At 44.2% G+C, this 20405-nt stretch overlaps 1 protein-coding gene across 5 annotated transcripts in view; it reads left to right on the top strand.

Annotated features, from left to right (window-relative positions):
* The window catches only part of LOC140201881 (beta-adducin-like), a 148928-nt gene that overhangs the window by 34133 nt on the left and 94390 nt on the right, over positions 1 to 20405 (top strand). Inside the window, exon 1 of one of the 5 annotated variants that reach the window (XM_072266647.1) lies at positions 12045 to 12614. The exons of 2 other annotated variants lie outside the window; for them this stretch is intronic. The gene's annotated coding sequence lies outside the window, so the exon portion shown is untranslated. Of the gene's footprint in view, positions 1 to 12044; positions 12615 to 20405 lie in introns of those variants that run through there. 2 more of the 5 variants (XM_072266643.1, XM_072266646.1) reach the window with 2 other exon arrangements.

The raw sequence follows: 20405 nt of genomic DNA on the forward strand, positions 1-20405 counted from the left end.
CATCATTTTGCGTTGGTATCGTATGACGTGGGCCATCAAGGTAACCATGATAGTCCTTGGCAAATTTTTCCACAGAAGTGGTTTGCCATCGCCTTCTTCTAGGCAGTGTCTTTACAAGACAGGTGACCCCAGCCATTATCAATACTCTTCAGAGACTGTCTGCCTGGCGTCAGTGGTCGCATAGCCAGGACTTGTGATATGCACCAGCTGCTCAGACGACCATCCACCACCTGCTCCCATGGCTTCATGTGACCCTGATGGGGTGGGGGGGGGGGCTACACCTTGTCCAAGGGTGTCCTGCAGGCTGGCGGAGGGAAGGTGCTCCTTACACCTCCTTTGTTAGAGACAAATATTGACCTCGGCACCCACAATTACGCCCATGTGACCAATGAACCTGTATGTCTTTGGAATGTGGGAGGAAACCCATACAGTAACAGGGAGAACATACAAACTCCTCACAGACAATTGATCCCTGGTTGTTGGCACCATCATAGCATTATGCTACCCGCTACACCACCGTGCTGCCTTTTTTTGGTAGTTTTGAAGGAAGGAAGTGAGGTCTTGAAGGAAACTTGTGGATATACAAAGATAGTGTGTTTATGTGTGGTTTGGGAGGCAACCGAACGAGGCAGCTACTCTACAAGGCTTAAACTTGATGCAGAACCATCATTCATAAAATTGTTTCCAAGCCAGAACTATAGCTGGGTGTATCGAAGAAAGATCAATTGAATTTTAGATAATAAAGGAGCCAGAATCAGTGAAGGAAGTGATACTGAGGTAAACCTCTCCTTCATGGACCCTGTCTATACTTCTCACTGCCTCAGTAAAGCAGGTAACTTAATGAAAGACCCACTCACCCAGGACATTCCATCTTCTCCCTCCCTCCCCATCAGACAGGGGCACGTACCACCATGCTCAAGGGCTGCTTCAGTCCAGTCGGTAAAAGACTTTTGAAGTGTCTTCTAATATGATATGGTGAATTTATTGTAATCTTTGAGTTTGCTACTTTGACAGGTGATTTTTAAATGACTGCTCTTTTGTGTCTATGATGGAGAGTGCTCAGTAAAAAGTCCTTACACACACACACACACACACACACACAAACTTGTCATTCTGGTGTCATTGCACTTCAATGACTTTATTGTATTTTATTTATTTATTGTGATACAGCATGGAATAGGCCCTTTCCGGCCCTTCGAGCCACCCTGCCCGGCAATCCCTCGGTTTAACCCTAGCCTAACCATGGGACAGTTTACAATGACCAATTAATCTACCAACCGGTACATCTTTGGACTGTGGGACAAAACCCACACGATCATGGGGAGAACATACAAACTTCTTACAGGCAGCAGTGGGAATCGAACCTGGGTCGCTAGTACTATAAAGCGTTGTGCTAACCACTACACTGCCATGTCTTTCCCACCACGCACAGCAGAATATTCCATTTCATTAGTAGTGGGGATGTGTAAATGTGTATATGATGTTTGTATATTGTATTTAATGTAGATACATCTGTTGATTTTGTAATATGATTGTAACTACATAGTGGGGTGCATCATATTCTGATTCATATGTAGTCTTAAGTTCGTTTTGTGGTTAAAGATGGTATGTCCTGGTGCCTAATAAATAGGGCTCATCATTCCTGGTAGGAGAGAGGGATCGGGCTGCCAGGAGTTCACACCGGACAAACTAGTATGGAGCTATTATCGTGTTTTCTCGTTGATATCTTTTTATAAGTATCTACAGTTTTCTTTTCGCCATTTTCACTAATTTTTGTAAGTTTGATTTTTGACACCTAATAAACAGCCTTGCATGAAAGCGCTAAGCAATCCAGCCATTTTTTTTCCATTGGTCATAACCCACGTAGCTAACATTGTCCTTTACTTCTGTTAGCTACTGATTGGGGTGCTTTCTTTTTCATATTTTTACGGCAGCCAAGCAACACGTTCCACGCACACACACACCACTCTCTGTGTGTCTTTGAATAAAATACATACATCTGACATCTCCCTATATTTTCATTCAATTACCTTAAAATAGGGGTTCCCAACCTGGGAACAGGCACACGCACACAAAATGCTGGAGGAACTCGGCAGGCCAGGCAGCATCTTTGGAAAAGAGTACAGTCGACGTTTTGGGCTGAGACCCTTCAGGATGGAATGTACTTGTGATTTACCCATCAGTAAGGGTCCATGGCATAAGAAGGGTTGGCAACCCCTGTCTTTGTGTATTAACCATTTCTGCTCTGGGAAAAGCCTGATGGCTGTCCACTCTATCGATGCAGACTGTCTATCCTATTAGATGCTAAACATGATCGCAGGAGAATCCACAGATGCTGGAAATGCAAAGCAACACACACGAAATGGTGGAGGAACTCAGCAGGGCAGGCAGCATCTATGGAGAGGAATAAACAATTGATATTTTGGGCTGGGACCCTTCATCAGGACTGGAAAGGAAGGGGGAGGAAACCAGAATAAGGTGGTGGGAGGGGAAGGAGTACAAGCTGGCAGGTGGTAAGTGAAGCCAGGTGAGGAGAAGGGTGGGTGGGGTGGATGAAGTGAGAAGCTGGGAGGCATAGCTCGGTGTGGGTAATGTTTGCCCCTCTGGATCAGAAGTTTCTCATTGGTTCACTTCAGAAACCTGAGCTGAAACCCAGCCTTTGAGATTCCCTCGCCCTTCTGGTGAACTGAAACTTATTTGCTTTCTCAGATCCCAAGGCACTACTTGAAGGGAGTTTCCCATAGTCAATATTCATTCTTTAGCCACTAAAGCAATCTTCACTGCTGTTTATGTGGCTTTTGAGGTGCACATCATAAATACCTCATCAGCTCAAAGCTACTTTGTGAGACATATCGTTCTTTTCCTCAATGAACCAAGATAAAACCTGACATTGTAAAAACCTCTGGTAGGGAATACTGTCTATTTTACAATCTTCCTTCCCCTCCTCCCACCTTATTCTGTCGTCTTGCCACTTTATTTTCCAGTCCTGATGAAGGCTCTTGGGTCAAAATGTCGACTGTTTATTCCTCTCCATAGATGCTGCCTGACCTGCTGAGTTCCCCCCGCATTTTGTGTGTGTTTGCTCTGGATTTCCAGCATCTGCAGAATCTCTTGTGTTTACAACTTTACAGTAGTTTCTGTTGTAAATCGAGCGGAATGATTTCAGATTAGTTTTTGTCACAGACACCAGGGTGCAGTGAGCCCCCTTGCTCAGAACTTACGCTGTATACCTCAGTAGCCACTTCATTAAGCACCTCTTGTATCTAATCAATTGGCCACTGAGTGTATTAAAGTCTGTCACGAGCCTTGTGGCCCATCAGGCTGGTGCTCGTCCGTGGCATGAATTGACTGTGAGTATGAGACTCCCACACCACCCCCCACCCCCGGGATAGGACGCCAGTCTATCGCGAGGTTAACCCCCAGCATTTTTGCCGGTACCCATTCTCAGCTGGGTAGACTGGAGCATTGTGTGGTTAAGTGCCTTGCTCAAGGACAAACACGCTGCCTCAGCCGAAGCTCAAACCCACAACCTTCAGATCGCTAGTCCAACGCCCTAACCACTTGGCCACGCGCCACACCCACTGAGTGTATGTTTGTGGTCTTCTGCTGCTGTAGCCCATCCACTTCAAAGTTTGACATGTGTGTTCAGAGATGCTCTGCTGCACACCACTGTTGTAACATCTAGTTACTTGAGTTACTGTCACCTTCCTGTCAACTTGAACCAGTCTGGCTATTCTCCTCTGTCCTCTCTCATTTTCACCCACAAAACTGCTGCTCACTGGATGATTTTTGCACCATTCTTTGTAAAGTCTAGAGACTGTTGTGCATGAAAATCCCAGGAGATCAGTTTGTGAGATACTCAAGCCACCCCATCTGGCACCAACAATCATTCCACGGTCAGTCAGCTAGATCACATTTCTTCCCCAATTTGATATTTGTTCTGAACAATAAGTGAACCTCTTGACCATGCCTGCAGGCTTTTATGCATGGAGTGGCTGTCTCATGGTTGGCTGATTAGATAATTGTATGAACAAGCAGGTGTACCTAATAAGATGGCCACTGAGTTTATATGTTAATAATAAATACAGCGTTAGACAGTGTGTTTGAGTCTGGGATCATCTGGCCTTTCATGCTTCTGTATATTCCACTTCATCTGTTCCACCCATAATTTTAAAAATCTATAATGTTCCCCTTGGTTCTCTTCCATTCAAAGGAATAAAGACCTAGTCTGGCCAATCTCTCCCTATAACTCAGACCCGCTAGCAGTCGCAACATCATCACTAATCTTTTGGACAATCTTTCCAGTTTAACCAGATCTGTCTCATACAACAGGGTGACTAAAACTGTACACAGTACTCCAAGTGAAACCTCGCCAACAACTTATACAACTGCCACATAATGTCCTCACCCCTGCTGCCCAAATCTTCACGTAGATTATATGAAAGGGAATAGAATCCTAACCACAGATTGAAAGTGAAAGAATCTCAGGGTTGTATATGGTAATATGTGTGTACTTCGATAATAACATTTACTTTGAATTTTGAACTTCTGAACTTTGAAAGGACACGGTGTCCTGAACTATATTTTGAGAGTTTATCTTTCTTCGATTGATGTTTTCTGACTCTGTTGTCTACAATTCTTCATTGGCTTCAATGGGAGGTTTCATATACAAGGTGTCCTCACACCAAGTCTGAAGATCTCTCTCTTTGTGCCCTCCCCTCCCTCAAAACACTGTCCCAATTAGGTCCAACAATTATAACTTCATGTAGAAGTGTTTTGACAAATACAACGTCCTTTTAATTTCGGTCCTGATTTCCTGCTGATTCCCGGATAAAACTGCAGTGTCAATCGCAACACACAAAAAGCTGGAGGCACCCAATAGGTCAGGCAGCATCTATGGAGGGAAATGAACAGTCAGTGTTTCCAGTTGAAAACTGCACTCCACTGCTGTGTCAAGTGCCAGTATGATGCCCCACTGTCGCACCTCCTGTCTCTGGAAATAATTTGTTATTAAACCACTCCCCACCTTCACATCCCTGCCTCTACCATGCCATTGTCTCTCAAGGTAGCATGGCAGTTAGTGGGACGTCAGAGATGGAGTTCAATCCCAGCACCCTTTGTAAAGAGTTTCATACATCCTCCCTGTGGAATTGCCCCAGGTTCTCCAGTTTCCAGGTAAGTTAATTGGTCATTGTAAATGTCCTGGAGAGGCTAGGGTTAAATCGGGGGTCAGAAGGACCTATTCCACACTGAGAGATACAGTAAAATAACCACCTCTAACAGAAGAGTGCTAACCATTTTCTGTAGTCTGACAGCATGCCTACAGCCCTGTAGGTGGTACCTGTGAACCTGAACCTGATGGACTGGTTAGAATCGGCTATCTGTCTAATTTCATCAAATTACATTTTTCACCCTCCAATCTCTGAAACAGAATTAGAATCTCTGGCATATATCGTGAAGTTTGTTGTTTTGTGGCAGCAGTGCAATGCAAGTCACAAAATATACTATAAATTACACTAAGGAATATATATAATTAATTAAGTAGTAGGGTTAAAAGAACAAGAATAGGGAGGTAGGGTTCATGAGCTGATTCATTGACACCTCAGAAATTTGGCAGAGGGGAAAAAGCTTTTCCTAAAACGTTGGAAGTGTCTTCAGGCTTCTGTACCTCCTCCCTGTTGGTAACTCCAGTACCCACACCCCATTGAAGTTTGGTATGGGCTCCCAAATCCTAAGAACTTTCTACAGGGGCACAATTGAGAGCATCCTGACTGGCTGCATCACTGCCTGGTATGGGAACTGTACTTCCCTCAATCGCTGGACTCTGCAGAGAGTGGTGCGGACAGCCCAGCCCACCTGTAGATGTGGACTTCCCACTATTCAGGACATTTACAAAGACAGGTGTGTAAAGAAAGGGCCCAAAGGATCATTGGGGACCCGAGTCACCCCAACCACAAACTGTTCCAGCTGCTACAATCGGGGAAACGGTACCGCAGCGTAAAGGCCAGGACCAGCAGGCTCCAAAACAGCTTCTTCCACCAGGCCATCAGACTGATTAATTCATGCTGACACAACTGTATTTCTATGTTATGTTGTTGTACAAACTATTTATTATAAATTCCACATTTAGACAGAGACGTAACGTAAAGATTTTTACTCCTCATGTATATGAAGTTTGTAACTAATAAATTCAATTTAATTCCTCGATGGTAGGGAGGCTGGTGCCCATGATGGAGCTGACTGAGTTTACAAGTCTCTGTAGTTCCTGCGCATCAGCACCTCCAGAGTGCTCTCCACGGTTGTGGTTGTCCATCATGTCCAATGAAGACAGGAAACCTGTGCAGGAGAGTTTTTAAAGTGGAAAAGCCGTTACACTGGGGCAGTTCCACCCTGCTGATCTCAGATGTCCAAATCCAGTGGTACAAATGAGCAACACAAACTGTGGTCTTCCTTGGCTGCAGTGGATGCCCGCGACACTTTCTGTGCCCTTGTCGTGCCCTTCGCTCTCCGTGGAGCGTTGCAGCGCTGCCTTCCTTGGCCGTTGGATATCACTGTAGATCTCAACCACCCGGTCCCGTCGGAGCTGACTTCATGTGCTGGGACAGACATGTCACAATGAGGTATGAGGCTGCCAGCAACCCTCACCTGCTTTAGCCCACCTCTTGAAGCAGTGTCCCAGGGTGTGGCCGCTGTCACATGCACACTGCTTCTTGGAGCCACAGCTGAGAGCTGAGTGTGCGGTGGGGACCAAAGGTGAGCGAGCTGCCCCAGAACAAGCCCCTTCATCAGGGGTGCTACCCCTCCCTGGACAGCCCATGCACTTGCAGAAATTTTGTTGACATATCAAATCTTTTCAAACTCCTAATGAAGAAGAGCTACTGTCATGCCTTCTTCATAATTACAGTAATATGTTGGGACGAAGAGAGCTGTTGACACACAGGAGCTTCAAACTGCTCACCCTTCCCACCACTGACCCCTCAATGAACCAGGATCGGTCTCGCAATCTGTGGAATTTCAGTCGATCACAAGCAGCTATATCTCATTAGGAGTTTGAGGAGATCATCAAAAACACTCGCAAATTTCTACAGGTGTACCATGGAGACTGGCTGCATCACTGTCAGGAATGGGGAGGGGAGGGAGACTACTGCACAGGATCCAAATAAGCTGCAGAGAGTTGTGAACTTTGTGAGCTCCATCATGGGCACGGGCCTCCGTAGTATCCAGGACACCTTCAAAGAGTGATGCCTCAAAAAGGCGGTGTCCATCATTAAGGACACCCATCACCCAGGACCTGCCTTGTTCTCATTGCAGGGAAGAGGTACAGGAGCCTGAAGGCACACACTCAACAATTCAGGAACAGCTTCTTCCCCTCTGCCGTACAATTTGTGAATGGACAATGAACCCATAAACACTACCTCACTACTTTTTTATTTTTATTTTTGCACTACTTATTTAATTTAACTATTTTATATATAGATTTACTATAATTCACATTTTCCCTTCTATCACTATGTATTGCTTTGTACTGCTGCCGCAAAGACAACAAGTTTCACGATATTTGCCGATGATACCAAACCTGAGTCCCTGGCTACATCCTTTACCGTTCCAGGATGCCGATCATCAACTTTTAGGTCCATTAATTTTTCCAGTGTTTTGTCATACTAATTTCAATGTTGTTTAATTAGATCCTTGATTCCCTAATAATTTCTGGCAATTGAAGAAATTGTTTAACTTCTTTACAATTTCATTGCTACCCATTATAAACTCTCCAGTTTCTCACCCTACAGAATCCTCATTTGTCTTCATTAATCTTTAATATTTACATAGTTGTAGAAACTTTTATGATCCCTGTGCAGATTAAAGTCCTCTTGATTATTCTATTACTCCATTTGACAAACTAATTCTGCTGATTTATGTTGTGCCAATATTTGGTGGTCTATAAATAACTCCTACTATGAATGTTTCATACCTCGTTCTGCTTCTACATCATGATCTGTTGAGCCGAGATCATTACTCATCACTGTCCCAATCCCCTCCCTCCCTCTGATTAATTGTACTACATCACTGCCTTTTCTTTTTAGCACGCCTTCCTAAATGAAACCCTGAATGTCTGGTCTCAAGAACACCTCAAAGTTCAAGGTAAATTATTTATTGAGATACAGCATGGAATAGGCCCTTCTGACCCTTCAAGCCGTGTTGCCCAGCGACCCCTGACTTAACCCTAGCCTAATCAGGAGACAATTTACAATGACCAATTAACCTACCCACCCGGTATGTTTTTGGACAGTGGGAGGAAATCCGAGCATCTGCAGGAATCCACGCGGTCACAGAGAGAATGTACAAACTCCTTACAGACAGTGGCGGGTATTGAACCCGGGTCGCTGGTACTGTAAAGCATTGTGCTAACCACTACGCTACTGTGCCATATTGTTATCAAAGTATATAGATGTCACTATATATTACCCTGAGGTTCATTTTCTTGCAGGCATTCCCAGTAGGACAAAGAAATACAACAGTCAGTGAAAAACTACACACAATGGCTGACAAACAACCAATATGCAAAATAAGACAAATACAAAATTACAAATGCAAATACAAAAAAAAATCAATATTAATAAACAAATACTAAATAATACCGAAAATATGAGTTGAGTCCTCGGTGCTATCAACCTACTGCCTGTTATGCCGCTGGGGTTAAGGCCAGCAATGAAGATCCTCCATCTCTGGTAGTGTTCAGGGCTTCCTTCATTGTGTCAGTAGCTCGGTTTTCCCCACTGTCAGTCATGCACGTTTCAGGTGGGGACTCAAGAACACCATCACACTCAGTTATAAAAGGATTCATCATTGTTTTTTCCATAACAGTTTTGTTTTACCAGTCAGGGTCGTTAGCCCTGAGCTGAACCTCTGAGTGGACCACCCTTAGTCTGGCCTCTACCCTTTGACCTATTTGGCATGGGTGACCCTACCAAGAGCCAAAGCATAAAGCCCTGACTCCAGCCAACATAGCTCTCCAGGTCATTGAGGCACGTGAGCCTCCAAACCCTACAACAAGGTTGTGGTCTTCTTGGAGAACACTGCATTCAAGCTTCTGAACTAATCAACTCCTTCATATCCCCTTCCTAGTGGTGCTGCCACACTCTGATTCTTAATTCCCCAATCTCAGATATTCCTTTATTGTTGAGTTGGTAGGGCTGTTAAGGCGTATAGTGTGTCGGCCTTCATTAGTTGGCGGATTGAGTTCAAGAGCTGTGAGGTAGTGCTGCAGTGCTATAAAACCCTGGTTGGACCATACTTGTAGTATCGTGTCCATTTCTGGTCCCCTCATTATATGAAGGATGTGGAAGGCTTTAGGGAGGGTGCAGAGGAGTTTTACAAGGATGCTGCCAGGATTAGAGAGCACATTTTATGAGGATAGGTTGAGCGAGCCTGGGCTCTTTTATTTGGAGGATGAGATGTGCAAGATGGAAAGAGACGTAGATCGAGTGGACAGCCAGAGTCTTTTTCCCAGGATAGCAATATGAGGGGGAAAATTTTAAGGTGATTGGTGGAAAGTATAGGGGGAATGACAGAGATAAGTTTTTTTTAAACAGAGTGGTGGGTGTATGGAATGCACTGCTGGGGTGGTAAGAGAGACAAATATATTAGGTACATTTAAGAGATTCTTAGATAGCATATGGATGATTGAAAAATAATTTATTTCATTTATTTAGCGATACAGTGTGGAATCGGCCCCTCGAGCCCCAATCTAACCCTATTTATTCTCACATTATATATACATTACACAACTGCGGGATTCGGCTCCTTACAGGCAGCCACGAAACAAAGAAACCCATTTTAAAAAAGATGGTCAAGTACCCAATGTACAGAGAAATGAAAACAAAGCGCGCAAACAATAAACGCAAGCAAATAGCTTTCTGAACCGAAGTCCGCAGAGAGTCCGTCCCCAGACTCTTGGGTCAGCACAGAGTGGAACAGCGAGCCGAACTGGCCCGTCCCTCACCTCAGGCCCTGACACCCTGACTTTTTCAACCTGGCTCGGCACCTAAATCATCGTCCAAACATCCAGTTGAGTCACTTCGATATGCTCTGGGGCCTGGATCCTGCTGCCTCGCTTCAGCCTGTACCTGACCTTTCCAAATTCAGCCCGGCGCTTAAATCGTCATCCAAACATTGGGTTCAGTTGCCTTGATATGCTCTGGCGACATATATATGTGCCTAAGACTTTTGCCATATACTACCTTGACATTAATTTTCTTGCAGGCATTTACAGGAAAAAATAAAATACAATAAAGTTTACAGAAAGTGTACCTAAACAGACCTAAACTGATAAACAGCTGATGTAGAAAAGAAGATGAACTGTGCAACTGTAAAAATAATACTGAGAACTGTAAAGTGAGTCTGTAGATCATAGAATTAGTTGAGAGTATTAGTGGTCGAAGTTATCAACACTGGTTCAGCAGCCTGATAGTTGTAGGTATTAACTGTTCCTGAGCCGGGTGGTGTGGCTTCTGTCCCTCCTGTCTGATGATAGTAGAGCGAAGAGACCATAGCCTGAATGGTCACGGATGCTGCTTTCTTGTGGCAGTGCTCGATGTAAATGTACTCAACATTGGGGAGGGCTTTGCCTGTGATGGACTGGGCCATATCCACCACTTCCTGTAGCCATTCCATTCCTGGGCATTGGTGTTTCCACACGAGGTCCTGATGCAACCAGTATAGATAATCTCCACTGTGTGTCCCCTATCCCAAGACTGTGATCCTTTGAGCAACACACATCAAAGTTGCTGGTGAACGCAGTAGGCCAGGCAGCATCTGTAGGAAGAGATGCAGTCGACGTTTCAGGCCGAGACCCTTCGTCAGTGATCCTTTGTCCTGGATAACCTGCCCATTGGGCACCTCCACTTGTGTGTCTCGTCCAGTTAGAATTTAGTGGGATCTCTTCACCCCAATCAGTGTAAGGATAGTTAATGCACATTCTCTCCTTGCATCAATCCTGTCATCACAGGGATCAGTCTTTGTTGCACTGTCTCCGTGACAACAATAGGAAGGACCAGAACTGCACATAATGCTCACCGAAGCCCTGTACTTGTCCACTTTACACAAGGGCCAAAGTACACATTTTGCTGCCTTAGTCTCTTGTATGCCTGCTTTCATCGACCCGTGTATGAAGGCACCAGATCTCCTCACCCCTCCCCCATCCTAACATGTCAGCATTCAGATAGTAAACGGCCTTCCTGTTGTTGCCACCAAAGCATGTAATCTCACATTTATCTGTATTATTATTGCATCTGCCACAAATCTGCCCACTCCCTCATCCTGTTCATATCAAACTTGAGGTTTCCTGCATCCTCACAACTCAGCGTCCCACCCAACGTTGTCATATCTGTTCTCTCAGGCACACAGCAGTGTAAGTCACTCATCCAACCTGTTGCTTGTGGTACCTCTCTTGTCACTGTCTCCACTGGAGAAAAGACTAGTTTATTCCTATTGACTGTTTCCCAACTGCACCCAGTTCTCCATCCCTTTCAGCACCTCACACCAAGCCCAACTTTGCATTCTAGTTCTCATCTGGGCCTCGGTGTACTGTATAATGATCTGTTCTGTATAATGGTATGCAAGACAAGCTTTTCACTGACAATAATCCCAACATGTTATCAAACGCTGCCTGGAACAGTTATTACCCCTCAACCATCGGGCTCTTGAAACAGAGGTGAGGGTCGACCAGCAGCTTTTGGGACAAGGCTTTGGAGGGGGCAGGAGATGGGTAGCTGGTTCCCGTCCCCCCGTCCCCCCGTCCCCCACCAGCTGAACACCTTTCTTACTGTGTTGTAGCACGCAGTGAATGTCCAACTGAGCACCCGTTACCAAGCCTGCAAACTCCGCAGCCTCGTGAATCACACCGGGTGTTGTGTTGAGCAATCTTTCTTCTGTCAGTATTTCCCAACTGGTAAAGATTTAGAGATTAAAGATTAGTTTTATTTGTCGTGCGTACATCGAAACGTAAAGTGAAATGTGTTGTTTGCGTGAACGACTGACACAGTCCGAGATGTGCCGGGGGGGTGGTGTAGGCAGCCTGTTAGCGTCGCCACGCTTCCAACACCAACATCGCATATCCTCAGCTCACTAACTCTAACCTTGGATCTTAACCCTAATCTTGGTCTTTGGATTGTGGGGGAAAACCGGAGCACTCGGACGAAACCCACGGAGTCACAGGGAGAACGCATGTTACAGGCAGCGCCGGGAATTGAACCCGTGTCGGTGATCGCTGGCGAAGTAAAAGCATCAAGCTAAGCACTACGTTGCCATGCTGCCCGATTACGTTTATGGCTCCGATAGCGCGTATCTCCACCAGCCAGCCCGGGCTCCTTTATCTGGCTCCCGCACTCTCCCGAGGGGGTCGATGATACGACCTCTGTTAAAACGAGAGAACTGAGAAAGCTTGTATCACCAGCAGCAGCTGGTAAATGGGAAGTGGTGTCCCGTCCGCTGCCCCACTGTGTATTGCACAACCCGGAGCTGACTGGCTGCAGCTTGTGGGGCTGGGCTTGTTTTGACAGTCCGAGAGCACTCGAGAGCACAGAAGGGACGGTGCTGCGTGAACAATCAGAGTGCAGGTAGGAGCTATCTGTTCAATGAATCAAACATGGTTTTGTAAAAACTCCGAGTGGATCTCATTTTCAACCCTTATTCTGGTGTTGGAGAGATGTGAATAGTGTCGGTAAACACAAACTGAATGATTAACACTCAGGAGAGAAGTAAACAAACTGAATATGCACAGACGGTTGTGAAAGTTTCCTGTACTAGAGCCGAGATGAAGACCTTGACCAGGAGGTTATAAGAAATTTAACCCATGGACTGAGTGAGGGAAATTTTGGACATTAAATGATGTTTAACCCATGGAATGAGTGAGGGAAATTTTGGACATTAAATGATATTTAACCCATGGAATGAGTGAGGGAAATTTTGGACATTAAATGATATTTAACCCATGGAATGGGGAGGGAAATTTTGGTCATTTGATGGTATTTATGGAATGAATGAGGGAAATTTTGGATGTTAAATAATATTTAATCCATGGAATGAGTGAGGCAAAAAAATTGGGTGAAATTTATCAGAGATGAGAAACTGAAGGAATGTTAGTTGGTTCATTATTGCTGCATTCACCAAGGTACACCGAAAAGCTTTTTGTATGTATGTTTAAAAAAAACTGGAGCACCTGGAGGAGAGCCACATCATTGTGGGGAGAACATCCAAATTCCTTACAGGCAGTGGCAGGAATTGGAGATCGCTGGCATTGTAATAACGTTAAGCTAACCGCTACACGGCTGTGCTGTTCTAACTTCCTTCATCTGCAATACTGTGCAAAAGTTTTTAAAGTTTTAAATCTAATTCTGATATGGGTCTCTATCATGGACAGAGAGTGGGAAGGATGCAGGGAGAGAGGAATCATGGTTGGGAAAAGGGGAAGGGAGAGGGAAGCACCAGAGAGACATTCTGTAATGATTAATAAACCAATTGTTCGGAATCTAATGACCTTGCCTGGTACCCCAGGGCTGGGTGTGTCTGCAACCGCGCTGCCCCCCACCACCCCTGGCACTCCTTCTCTGCCACCTGTCCCACACCCCTCCCACAGCGCTCCACCCTCACCATCCCCAACATCCTTTGCTCCCGCCAGATTAACAAACTCGCTCTCTGCTCCACGTTGACAAATTTAGTACTGTGCAAAAGTCTCAGGGACCCTAGCTATATATAGGTGCCCAAGACTTTTGCACAGTACTGTAGGAGCAGAACTTTTACCCCGATATTGGTTAGCTAACCGGCCTAGAGCTGCGGTGTAAAGGGACATTATCTGTGCAATGTCAACATCAAACCTTTACACAGAGGACGGGATGCGAAGTGATGTGCACCATAGGTTTATCAGCTTGCTCCAGGCATGGTCTACTGAATCCCTACTGCAATTTTCCTCCAGCAAATGTCAGTGGTGGCCAGGCTAGTTCATCTGCAAGCCACTTAGTGATCAATCTATTGTGATCAGTGCTGATCACAATTTTATCACAATCGTTTAGTGAGGCTCTGTTTGATGAATGAGGGTTAATGGGGACAGTGCCATTTTACTTTTTATTCAGATACAACATGGAATAGGCCCTTCCAGCCCTTTGACCCATACCGCCCAGCAATCCCCCGATTTAACCTTGGCCTAATCACAGGACAACTTACAGTGACAAGTTAACCTACTTGGTTAAGTGGGTCTTTGGACTGTGGTGGGAAACCGGAGCACCCCGAGGAAACCCACACGGTCACGGGGAGAACCTCCAAACCCCTTACAGGCAGCATCAGGAATTGACCCCGGGGCGCTGGGACTATGCCAGATGGATTTTAGTAAAGTTTTTGATAAAACTGTGGCAGATAGAAAGTAAATGTCCTACAGGATCCAACATGGCAGGAGGGAAAAGATTATGGAATTAATCTTCCGTGGCTGGGAAGACGCTACGAGTGGAGTTCCATAGAATTCAGCACTTAGTCCCTGCTTGTTATATATGCATTAATATTTTGGACCAAAGTGTTGGGAAACAATGAAGAAGCTTAGAGATGACTGCAATTGTTGATTGGCACAGAAGTGACTGCGGGAGAAGTTAGATGCTGTCAGTGGGCAGAAAAGTAGCAAATGGGATTTAATTGGGCCAAGTTGCCTAATTCTGTTCCTATATCTTATGGAATGTACAAATTGTGTGTCAGCATTGATTTTTTTTACTTGCATAGTTTGCCGTCTTTTGAAAATTATTTGTCAGTCTCTGTTTATGAGTGCTTTTTTTTTAATAGATTCTATAGTATTTCTTTAATTTTCCTGTGAATGCCTGCAAGAAAATGAATGGCAAGGAAGTACAGCACTGTGCAAAAGTCTTAGGCACGTATATAGGTAGGGTACCTGAGACTTTTGCACGGTACTGTATTTGTTAATGTGGATCGGACAGTGAGTTTGTAACGGATGTAAAGGATGTTGGGAATGGCGAGGATGGAGCACCGTGGGAGGGGTGTGGAACAGGTGGCATTCAAGGAGCAGCCATGGTGGAGGGGTGGCACAGGTGCGGATACACCCAGCCCTGAGGCACCAGGCAAGGTCATTTAATTCCAAATGGTTGGCTTATTAATCATTACCGAATCTCTCTCTGGTGTTCCCCACTCCCTCCCCTCTCCCTTCCCCTTTTCCCAACCATGATTCCCCTCTCCCTGCCCCCTTCCCACTCTCAGTCCATAATAGAGACCCACATCACAATCAGGTTTATCATCACTCACGTGTGTCATGAAATTTGTTTTTTTTTTGCAATACATAAAATTACGACTGTGCTGTGCAAAAGTCTTAGGCACCCTAGTTTTATATATATATATGTGCCTAAGACTTGCAGTAGTACTGTATATGGTAGTATATGAACTTTGATAATAAATTAATTTGACTTTGAGGTTAAAATCTGTCTAATTTGTCTCCCTGTGACTGCATGGGTTTCCTCCAGGTGCTCTGGTGTCCTCCCACATTCTAAAAATGTAAAAAGTTAGTAGCTTAATTGGTCACATGGGTGTAACTGGGTGGTGCTGTCTTTTTGGGGCAGTAGGATCTGGGACTGTTCTGCATCTCTAAAATCTAAAGTTTGGAGTACTTCGGGCATGTGGCCATTCACTCTGACACTTGCCATGTTACTGTGGCCACTTCAGCTCCATAAATATATCTGTATTTCTCCACTAAAGTTGCTCAAGGTAGTCCACCTCTTTTTACCTTCACCTCACCGTTCGCTATTTTAGTCTCTGTGCTGGGCCTGTTTCACTTTTTCAAAGATAAGCTGTTACATGTACATCAAAATGTGGGTGACGGGATGGAGGTACGTCTCTACCAAAAGAGGTGTTGGGCACTCTTTCCCTCCACTAGCCTGCAGGTCACCCTTGGGCAAGGTGTAACACCTGCTTAGCCCCACCGATCAGGGTCATGTGAAGCCATGGGAGCAGGTGGTGGATGATCGAATGAGCAGCCAGTGCAAATCACAAATCGTGGTGATGCGACCATCAATGTTCCCTCTAATTTGTGATGACCAGTGTGCGCAAAAATCTTGTGCCGTGCAATTTCTTGCCCAGTGACAACAACATGTGTGCACTGAATTTTATATATAGAGGTACTCATTTTAACAGCTAGGAAAACACTGTCAGTAAGAATTTTGGTCTCCTCTGGGTTTGATTGTTTTTTTTTCTCATTCATCTGCACTCTCCCAAAACATACGTAACAGACCTGTAGCGAGTAATGAAGGATTTTATCGTCAGAGCTTTTGCACGCCTTCCATATGTGATTTGCTTGCTAAATGATGCTTTAAAAAGTCAACTTTCCAAAAATCATTCCACTTCTTCCTACTTGCAAGTTCTGCAGCAATTTTTGCATCATAACAATACTTGCAGGTAACACCAGTTTCTATATTGTACATAAATATTTCTCATAGCTGCACATTCCTGACCTCATGAGCTTTCAGTGTAGCAGTTTCTACTGTTCCATGAAGCCATTCCACTGTAAATGAACTAGCAGTTCTTTAGTGCTTCACGCCCTTTGCTTCTTTGGAATTTGACATAGTGAATCAATAACTTCTCCAATAAAAACTGTATAAATAAATTAGTTCTAAAATCAGCAAACAAATCATCACAAACTCAACGTTGTCAATTCCATCTGCATCAGTAGCCAGAAAAGGAAATGTGATTGTGTATGATCATGAAATACAAGGGGTGATTAATAAGTTTGTGCCCTAAGGTAGAAGGAGTCAAGTTTAGAAAACCTAGCACATTTATTTTTCAACATTGTCCCCTCCTACATTCACACACTTAGTCCAGCGGTCGTGGAGCATGCGGATCTTGGACCTCCAGAAAATGTCCACAGCAGGGGTGAATGAGATACTTTTATACTTTTTATACTTTATACTTTATTGTTGCCAAACAATTGATACTAGAACATACAATCATCACAGCGATAATTGATTCTGCGCTTCCCGCTCCCTGGAGTACAAATCGATAGTAAATATTAAAAATTTAAATTATGAATCATAAATAGAAAATAGAAAATGGAAAGTAAGGTAGTGCAAAAAAACCGAGAGGCAGGTCGGATATTTGGAGGGTACGGCCCAGATCCGGGATGAGTTATATAGCTGTCATTACATGCACATGCAATTCAACTGTTTGAGTGACTATGCAGAAAGTTTGATGTTAATAACTCATCAGGGGTGATTGATAAGTTCGTGGCCTAAGGTAGAAGGAGATGAGTTATTAATTTCAAACTTTCTGCATTTTCACTGAAAGAGTTGACCTGCATCTTTCTCTGTTTTCCTCTCACAATAACTCCTTGCCTGTTCTCCATCTTCCTCTGGTGCTCCCCTCCCCCTTTCTTTCTCCAAGGCTTTCTGTCCTATTATACTCCCCCTTCTCCAGCCCTATATCCCTTTTGCCAATTAACTTCCCAGCTCTTGGCTTCATCCCTCCCCCTCCTGTCTTCTCCTATCATTTCAAGTCTCCCCCTCCCCCTCCCACTTTCAAAACACTTACTATCTCTTTTTTCCATTAGTCCTGATGAAGGGTCTCGACCCGAAACGTCGACTGTACTTCTTCCTATAGATGCTGCCTGGCCTGCTGTGTTCCACCAGCATTTTGTGTGTGTTGCTTGAATTTCCAGCATCTGCAGATTTTCTCATGTTTGCATTTTTAAATACAAAGAAATCTGTTGTTTGCGTCAAATCAAATCAGCGAGGATTCTGCTGGGCATCTCGCAAGCGTTGCCATGCTCCCGGTGCCAACATAGCATGCCCACAATTTACTAACCCTACTCCTAACCGTACTTCTTTGGAAAGTGGAACCAGAGCATCCGGGGGAAATACACACAGTCGTGGGGAGAACTTGCAAACACTTTCCAGACAACGGTGGGAATCAAACTCTGGTCAATGATCACTGGCCCTGTAAAGCAATGCACTAATCACTATGCTATAGTGTAGCGCAGCCCTAAATTTCACATTTGGTTTCGGGTTCTTTTGTTTTTCTAGAACTACGATAACTGGTTTTTAGCTTCCCATCCTCTTTCTCCCCCCAGTCCTCTGACACAAATCATTGGCTGATGAAGTATGCGCTATACAGTGGATGCTGGTTAATTGAGGCACATCGGGACCAGTACATTTTGGTTCAATTAAGCAGCTGCCCTAATTAGCCAAACTTTCATGGAAAGAGTTTAGAAGTATAAAAAGAGACAAACCGGGTAACAAATTATGTATTTAAATGAAATACAGAACAAATCAGAACACTACCAATAGTACTAGATACGATAAAACTGTGTATAGTTCCTAATGGTTATCACTGGAGGAATTCATCCAGTGTACACTGCAGTGTTCTTTTGATTGACTGTAAATTAACAAAATCAGCACAGACACCTACCTAGTGCAGATAATGGACAACCTTCATGCAATGCTTTTGACAATTGCATCCTCCAGATCTTCACTTGCAATGTAACATTCAAGTTACCTTCAAGTTCTTTGTAGTTTCTAACTTGTTGAAATCGTGAAATTGTTTCATTTTCACTCCTGACTGTTTCTGGCATCTCTAAGCCTGAATGCTTGAAACTGCAGTGAGCAAAACAGTTCTGAATTGTCTTACTGCTTGTTTCTCACCAACTTTCAGTGACAAAAATCACTGCTTTTTGAACACAAACACGTGCAACTGACACTATTTAAAATCTGATTGCTCTCAGGACAGTGTAGTATCTAACGATCACACAAGTGCATGCAACTGACGCTGGTTAGAAACTGTTCAACAACAGTCTGCAAACCCAATTAAGCAGCATAGTCCCAAATACTTTCTTGATTTTAGTTTTTGTTCTTTAAGAGTTGTCCCAAATAAACGGCTGTCCCAATGAACCAGAATCTACTATGTTGCCTTTTCTACCTCACTAACAGGATCAAATGCAACCAGTCTGAACCAGAGGTCTTTTCCTATCTGAGGATGATGTGTTTATTAAATATTGCCAGTGGAAGTGGTGGATGCGGGTTGGATTTCAATATTTAAGAGAAATTTAGATAGGTGCCTGGTAGGAAGGGCCGGTCAGGTGCAGGTTGATGGGACTAGACAGATTAATAGTTCGGAATGGACTAGATGGGCCGCAGGGCCTGTTTCTGAGCTGTAGTGTTCTAGGAGTCTATTTATTTACTGTTTACTCTGAGAGCTTTAACTGAAGAAAGGAATTTTGTGCAGTAAACTAATCTAAACCAGGCAAAAGCTAATATACTCCATAGATCTAATTTAACTGTAGCAGTATTGATGTCTCGACTACCTAGAAATCACAGAGCATGAAACGTTGAACAGTTCAACACAAGAACGGGGCCTTTACGCCATGAAGTTGTGTCAACTAATCAAATTAGTAATTAAATGTCCAACTAAACTTATCTCTTCTGCCTACACAGTGTCTATATGCTTCCTTTCCCCACATATTCATCTCTGTAAGAGCCTCTTAAATGTCTCTCATCATACTTGCTTCTGTCAACATCCCTAACTGCTTGTTCCAGGCAGCCTCCACTCTCTGTATAGAAAAGAAATTGCCCCGCATGTCTCCTTTGCATGTACCCCCTCTCGCCGTAAATGCATGGTCTCTAGCATTAGACTTTTCAACCCTGGGAAAGAGAGCAACACACATCAAAGTTGCTGGTGAATGCAGCAGGCCAGGCAGCATCTCTAGGAAGAGGTACAGTCGAAGTTTCGGGCTGAGACCCTTCGTGCTGGGAAAGAGATACAGGTTGTCTATCTATGCTTCTCACCATAGGAACAGCCTCCCCTCTGTGGACTCTAAACCACTTGCTGCCTCAGGAAAGCAGCCAGCATAATCAAAGACCTCAGCTGCACCAGACAATCTCCCTTCTGTCTTCTCTAGTCAGGCATCCGAAAGCACATACCACCAGGCTGAACGTTGGCTTCTATTCTACTGTTAACTGACTCTTGAATGACCTCTTGTACGATCAGATGGACTCCTGACTTCACAATCGACCTTGTCATATCCTCGCACTTTGTTGTTGACCTGCACTGCACTTTTTCATCAGCTTTTACACTTCATTCTGTGTCGTTATATCTTTATCCTTTTCAACCTCAACGCACCGTGTAATGATTTGATTTGTATAAACGATATGTAAGGCAAGTTTTTCCACTGTATCTTGGTACGTGACAATTTTAAACCAATACCAATAAATTCTAACAGGTCTCCCCATAGCCTCTAATGGACCAGAGAAAACAATCCAAGTGTGTCCAGCTTCTCCTCTAACTGGTGATATAGCCAGTTAGAATGTCTGTCTGGTATGTGGGGGGGGGCACAGAGCATGATTGAGATAAGCTGCAGAAGGTTGTGAACTCAGTCA

This window comes from Mobula birostris, chromosome 8 (genome assembly GCF_030028105.1).
Source record: "Mobula birostris isolate sMobBir1 chromosome 8, sMobBir1.hap1, whole genome shotgun sequence".
NCBI lineage: Eukaryota > Metazoa > Chordata > Chondrichthyes > Myliobatiformes > Myliobatidae > Mobula > Mobula birostris.